This window comes from Alligator sinensis, unplaced genomic scaffold (assembly GCF_000455745.1).
Source record: "Alligator sinensis unplaced genomic scaffold, ASM45574v1 scaffold579_1, whole genome shotgun sequence".
NCBI lineage: Eukaryota > Metazoa > Chordata > Crocodylia > Alligatoridae > Alligator > Alligator sinensis.
The window spans coordinates 2,099,414-2,106,252 of record NW_005842023.1 but is presented as its reverse complement, the minus strand read 5'-3'; positions in this window follow the sequence as shown (position 1 = coordinate 2,106,252).

Below are 6,839 nucleotides of genomic sequence, written 5' to 3'. Positions count from 1 at the left end.
TTTGACAATCAATGGGGAAAAAGGCACTGATTGAATTCTTTGTTCATTTTTCTATAGAACTGGCAGGACAATGCACAAACAAATCACTCATACTTATTCAACCACCAAAAGGCCAATGTTTGTCATGGAAATTATTAGTACTGGTTTTTGACCAAATCTAGTTTTCTGGAGTCTTTTGGACAGAAAATAAAAGAAAGAGAGTATTTACTAATCTGTGCATTTAACATGAATATTTATCTAATCTATCTTTTAGTTGTATTCAGAACTGTACTGAGAGTCATGCACTTGTAAATAGCCATACATGTTGGTAGTCCTACTAATACACTTCATGGTTTTAGTTCCCTTTAAGCATAAAAAAATGTAGGCCAGATCACAGAATTCCCTCACTGTCCCTTTTCTTTAATGTGTCCCTTGCCAACTCCTGCTGAGCTCAAAACCATGTATAATATGCACAATATTTGCTATGTGGAAATAAGAGACAACTCTTGTTAAACAGAAGGTACCATTACCAGGATGGCTGTAATCTGCAGCTGATTTGCCATCTAGAAGCTGCTTATTAATTTTTATGGGAGGTGGAATACTGAGGAGGGAGGAAGGTACAAGGAGCCTCTGAAGAACTGTCTGGAAGCCTTTTGCCTGGGGACAAAATCTCTGCATTTCTGCACACATTTCCTCCCACACCCCTTCCCATTCCCTATGCCGCACCCAGCTTCTCTCCTGACACTCCCTGTGTCTGCTGCCACCTTCACAGCTTCTGTGCTACTGCATATGCTGACCTCAGCTTCCTAATGAATGTTTTCCAAGCTCTCGTTCCCTGTCCTCTCCTTCAGGAGATCGGGGGAAACATTTTTTTTTAAGTGTGAAGTGTGGAAGCCACCAGGACAATTCCATGGCCCTTTCCAGGTGTATTTCGAACCACACAACTTGTCCAAAGTCCAGTGTTATGCATGCCATACACTTTGGATCACACCTTTAGACTGTGAGCTCTTTGGGACTGGAACATTAGTACAGATCTGACTGGCCTGATTGCCAGAAGAAAGGTTGCACACACACACATCCCATGGAGGGGGCTGCAAGCAAGACATGTTCAAAATCAGGCTCGTTTGGTGTATTTTCCCCACACCTACACACATAGAGTCAGAAAAATTTTCCACTCTGTGGAGCAGGCCATGGTAGACTTCATCCCATGAGTGTAGAACTACATCCCTCCCCAACCACTTGATATCTGGGGAACAGGACATATGAAGTCAACTGGAGGTGCTGCAGCATGAGGGGATGGAAGGGAGCATACGTTTTTACCTGGTGGTTACCAAGGCAAATTTCCTAGTAAGTTTAGGGGAATTTTGCCTGATTACAGACTAAATCAGCATCACAGAGTTTAACCCTCTGTCTCATATTACTTTTGTGTAGGGTTATACTTTGTTATAGACCTAATCTTGAAGAGGCCATGCATAACTGGCAAAAAATGCAAAAAGCCAAGGGAAACACCAATGCTCTTCCTTTACAAATCTGGTTGCCAGGTCTGGCTGACTTAATCTTGAAGAGGCCATACATATCCTCAATGATAGCAAAAATTCAGCTGAGTGACCAGTGACCATTTTTCTATTTTCCTGTCTAGGGCCAGCTGGGAACTGGCCCAACTTCTGCCATAACTTAAAGCAGCGTCTAAGGCTGTACCAAGTTATGCTGTGCTACTTCAGCTTCTTTCTCCTGCCTGTTCAGGAAGCTGGGGAGAGCACAGACACTATGGGCATGTCTCCACATGCAGAAACATGCAGTTGCTGTGGCAAAAATAGCAGCAGCACAAATTTGTGCCATTGTTTTTTGATTCTGCACGCACCCCTGCATATGGGGTTGGTGTGGGGCAAATTGTCCCAGGTGGGGTAGGAAAGGCTGAAGCCAGCACCTATGTTGGCCCTAGAAGCCTTACTTGGGGGTCCTAGGGGCCTCCTGGGGCAGAAGCAACAGCAATCCGGCTGCTCAGAGTCTAGTTAGCAGCCAGAGCATGACTGGCCAGGCTCCCCTTCCGGTGGCACAGGCTGCTGCCGCGTGTGCTGCACCACTTTTTTCAGGGGAAGTTTTTTTGACACTGGGATCTCTTGCATAATGCAAGCGGAATCCTTTACTAGCTGGTTAAGCCAACTTTAAGGCTATTATGCATGACTGGAAAAGCACAAAACAGGATTAACAAAGGCTATGGACCAGGCCCTCTATTTTTACATGGCCCTTATTCAAGTAGAAACCACTGCCAAAGTCCTGAAGTGGGGATTTTGGCATTTAGACCTATAACATTCATCTGGGGTGGTTTCTGTTAATTTCTCAAGTGAGTAGACTTTCCTTTGTGCATTCCTGAAGGGATTGCCTCTGCAAGCTGGTAAGGGTGAAGTTACACATTACACTTAGACCATACTGAGGGCACTTAAAAAACAAGTGTCTGCACATTAAAGGTCATTAACTCATGCTAAGTGCCCTTTGAGCCACATCAGGTGAGGGTTAACTCTTGGCCCTGCTCCTAGCTTGTGTTAGGGTGACTTCAGTCTGTTCTATGGAGATAAAACAAGCACTTTTCAGTCCTCCAGCATCCTAGGATTTATGGCTCCCAGACCTACCCCCCCACAAGAGCAAGTATAGAGCCCAGGTGCCATGGCTCCTCTCCACACCTCTGCTCACCAGCCTTCTAGTAGCAAGTCGGAGCTGTGTGGGCAAGAAATGGCATTAACCCCTAACATGCAACTGTTCATAGCATGCTCTGACTTTAACACCTCTTAACATTCCACAGATATAGTGTGGTCTATGTGTAACATGCAACTTCACCCTAAATGCTCTCCGTGACTAATGAAGCCAGAAGGAGTTGAAGGTGACTCAACACCTGGCAGTAATAAGACTTCAAACTGGTAGTCCTGTAGAAGCTCCATTCAGGTCACCACAAGATTTAGCATGTATTTTACTTTGTCCTTATTCCAGCAGAATTTCTTACTGATGTCCCTGACACTTCCTCCTTTAGGGTAGCATCCTATTCTAATTGTAAATGGCATGCAATTTCCACTTATAAATATGAAGAAAAACATTCTTTCCTATGGTGTTAGGTAGTTAAAATAGTTACAATATTTAGCACTTGTAGCCAGGCTTTTACTTTCTTAAATACTGGACAAGCACCAATAACTAATTTGCTAAGTTATGTGGCACCCTGTAAAGGAGGGGAATTGAATGCAGAAGTCCCTCCAGTGCAAGCAGACCCTAAAGGCAGGGGAGCGTGGGATTGTGACCCCAAGGCATCACAAGGCCCCCAGTGCTGCAGATGTGCATGGAATGCCTGCTTCTCTGTATCATTTGCAGGCCTAAGATGCAGTACTGTTAACATATTTGTCTCATTAGTTTTTCTCCCACTGGTATCCCAGACATGTCTGTCTGGTTCTTAGTCTATTGCAAAGGTTAGAAGGTGTAGGACAGAAGCTAATGCGTCTCTGAGCAGATTTTAAGCTGGGCTCTGTAGGGGGTATAGTATGCTAGCTGCTCTTCAGTTCCTTCCCCTTTCTGGCCTGATATGACTGCTAGATTTTCTGTGGAGTCTTAACTACCTCTTGTCCATGACACAAGGCTTCCTGTGTTTATAAAACTACAGCAGCACCACCTCTTCCATGCTTTAGTGAAATCTTGGTCATAGCTATTTCTTTTTCTGTTCTTTTTGCCTTGCCAAACTGCTATGGGGAGTGATGACCTTTACACACTTGGCAAAAAGAGTGATTTTAAAAAACAGAAAAGATATCATGGAGACTCAATTTTTCAAAGGGCCACAGCTTTGCACTTACATGTGCAAAATTGCCTGTACTTTTTTTGCTCCTTCTTACCTACTCATCTGGATTCCCACATGTAGAACCCCTTTGGGAGGATGTGTGTGTGTGTGAATGCCAGAGTGTATAAAACTGCGTGCATTTGTGTTTTCTTGTGTGGACTAAAGAGAACTTCCTTGGTTAGCCCATTCAGCCCCAAGTCCTCTAATGCTTTTAGTAAATTTGTTATACAAAAATGAAGGCCACAGGTCAAACATTTGACCTAAATAACTTCGGGAACCTTATACATTCTGCATTTTTAAAAGTCTTATTACTGCAACCTGTGTTTCCCAGAGAGACTCATTTCTGTACAATTTGTCCTTGCTGCTGCTTGTGTACTGTATATCAACTTAAGTTATTTTTTTACTAAACAAGCAAACTTGGCTTTGCATTTATTTTTAGGCAGCAATATATATTTCCTTTGTTTGTTTTTCCCCCTAAGCAATTTTTGGGAGAGAGGTTGTGAAGCCCCTGATGGGAGATAAGGGTAGGCAGTCTGCCAGCTGTCTCCTACACAACAACACTGCTGCCTGTTACATTTGTACAGATGAGAAAAATATGGTTCTACTTCATAAAATGAGGGCCCATACCAGTGTTGTGTGTGATTCCTTTGATCCCAGTATCAGTGAACTGGACAGAAGAACCTGTTGACAGATCTTATGATTTTACAAAGAACTTTGAAATCTTGATTTGGAGTGGAATTCTATTTCTCTGCATAAAGGGTGGTTTTGATACTTGAGCACAAGTTGTGATCCTATTACCCTTCCCTTGTGGACATGTAAGTATGGGTGAACAGACTGCATAGGCTCTGTTGGTCACACAGTGGCTAGGCAGGCATGTGGTTATGTTCCTAGCTAAGCATAAGTCCTGGAAAAAATGGAGGACCCTCCCATGTTTTAACTCAAAGCATTCAGCTATTGGAACACTTCCAAAGAAGCAGGTGAAAGAGGCCCTTCCTGATCTAGAGGAAGTTTGAATCTGTATCTCTCTGAGTTCCCAGCACACTGCTATAACCAGAGGTGTAACTGAGTGCTTGAGTGTCTTGGGCATGAACGGTGCGTGCCCCCGGTGGCTGAGTGGGCGCGGCTGCACTGGTGGTGGCAGGAGTCTGGTGGTGGTGGGAGCCCAGCGGCAGTAAGCTGAGAGCTCCCACAGATGCCACCGGCACTCTCTACAGTGGGAGGGGATAGCGAGTGCCAACCAAGGGTCAGTGACCACCCGCAGGCACAGGCGGCAGTGTTGGAGGTGGCCAGTGGCGATCACAGACTGCCGCAGACATTGGCAGTGGGGTGGCAAGTGACAACCACCTGCAGGCCCCACCAAAAATGTTGGCAGACTCTTTTTGCAGGGGGTGCACCCATGTGCACCCCCTATGCATCATCCCTGGCTTGGGTGGGAACTATGAGGGCTGTGCAAAACTTCGGTCCCCAATTCGATTTGGCAGTGATTTGGCCCAATTTGGTGGCTGAATCTTCAAATCTGAATCAAATCAGAGGACCCCTTAATCTCTCTGAATCAAATTGGAACGCTCCGAATTGATTTGGCACTTGGCAGCAGACCTGAAAGTGGACCAGAAGCACTTCCGGGTGACTTCTGAATCCACCAGGGAGCATGCTGAGATTGGGGCCACCGGTCCCCCGCCCCGGCTCAACAACTGGTGCCTTTTGAGTTTGGGAGGACACCTGGGGTCCCCATGCAGCTGATTGCTGAGCCAGGGGGGCACAGGAGGGCCCCCCAGCACCTTCAGTGGTAGACCTGAAGAGGACCCAAAGTACTTCTGGTCCATTTCCAGGTTCACCACCAAGCACACAGGGGGCCCCGCTGCACTCCTGTGGAACGCTCCATCTGCCCCAGCATCACAGTGTTCATGAGCCGTGCTGCCAGTGCCAGTCTGCTGGTGAGCATGCTGCCACCTCCCGGCTCGGCAATCGGGCACAGGGGGGCCCCAGGTGCCCCCCACCCAGACCCAGGAAGCACCAGTTGCTGAGTTGGGGGTGGGGAATGGGGGTCCACTTCTGGCCCATTTCCAGGTCTGCTGCCAAGCACATTGGGGAGCCCCCCACGCTCCTGTGGGATGCTCCATGCGCCCTACCATTGCAGTGTTCATGAGCCGCCTGCTGCCTAGAGGTATGTAGAAAAAAAATTTAAAGCTGTGTCTACGGCCGAATCGCTGATTCTCTGAATCAGCATCGAATCTTCAGATTCAGATTTGGCCGAATCGAATCGGAGGCAGTGATCCAAATCAACGAATGGAATCACTGTCCCCAATTTGGCTGAATCCAAATGCAAATCGAGTAGGGCCCGCTTCACACACCCCTAGGAACTATGTATGGGGCAGCATCAGTGGCTGAGGTCCTAGCACCACAGCTGCTGTTCTGCAACAGCCTCAGGCACTGAACCTTGGAGGGTGGCCCCCACTTCCCACCCTCCAAGGTTCAGTACCTGGGGCTGGTGCCCTGGTTACTCCCCACTTCGTTATGTAGTCACTCTAACCACCATGCTGGAGGTTAAGCTCTGTCTAAGCCCCTCGCCAGTCCTCCTCTTGAAGTGGAGCTATTTCTCATTTAATATTCACCAGATGGAGAGCAAATGAAGTGGGGAAGTTTTTGCCTCATTGAAAGCATGGGCACAGGCTAGAACCCAAGGTTGGCTCCTGTCCAGCAGGGAGGGCATCCATGTCACTGACCCTGAGCCACACGCACACCAAGCTGGGAAGTCAAAGAGACCCAACCACAAGGCTACTGGGGATGAAATGTTAGAGGCACCTTTTCTTTCTCTAGTATCTAACACCCATTAGTCACGGGCTTTTGCCCAGCTATATTGTTGTGACACACACACATCTACAAAGGGCACATGTACATGTCTCACTACACAATAGTCAGACATATGTGCTCAGTCTATGTGTGAGCATGTGCTCAGTCTATGTGTGCGTGTTAACATGTCTACAGTGCAGGGGTAATGGAATTGCAGCTTGTAAGAGCTTAAAAAGTTGGCCCACATGGCTCACAA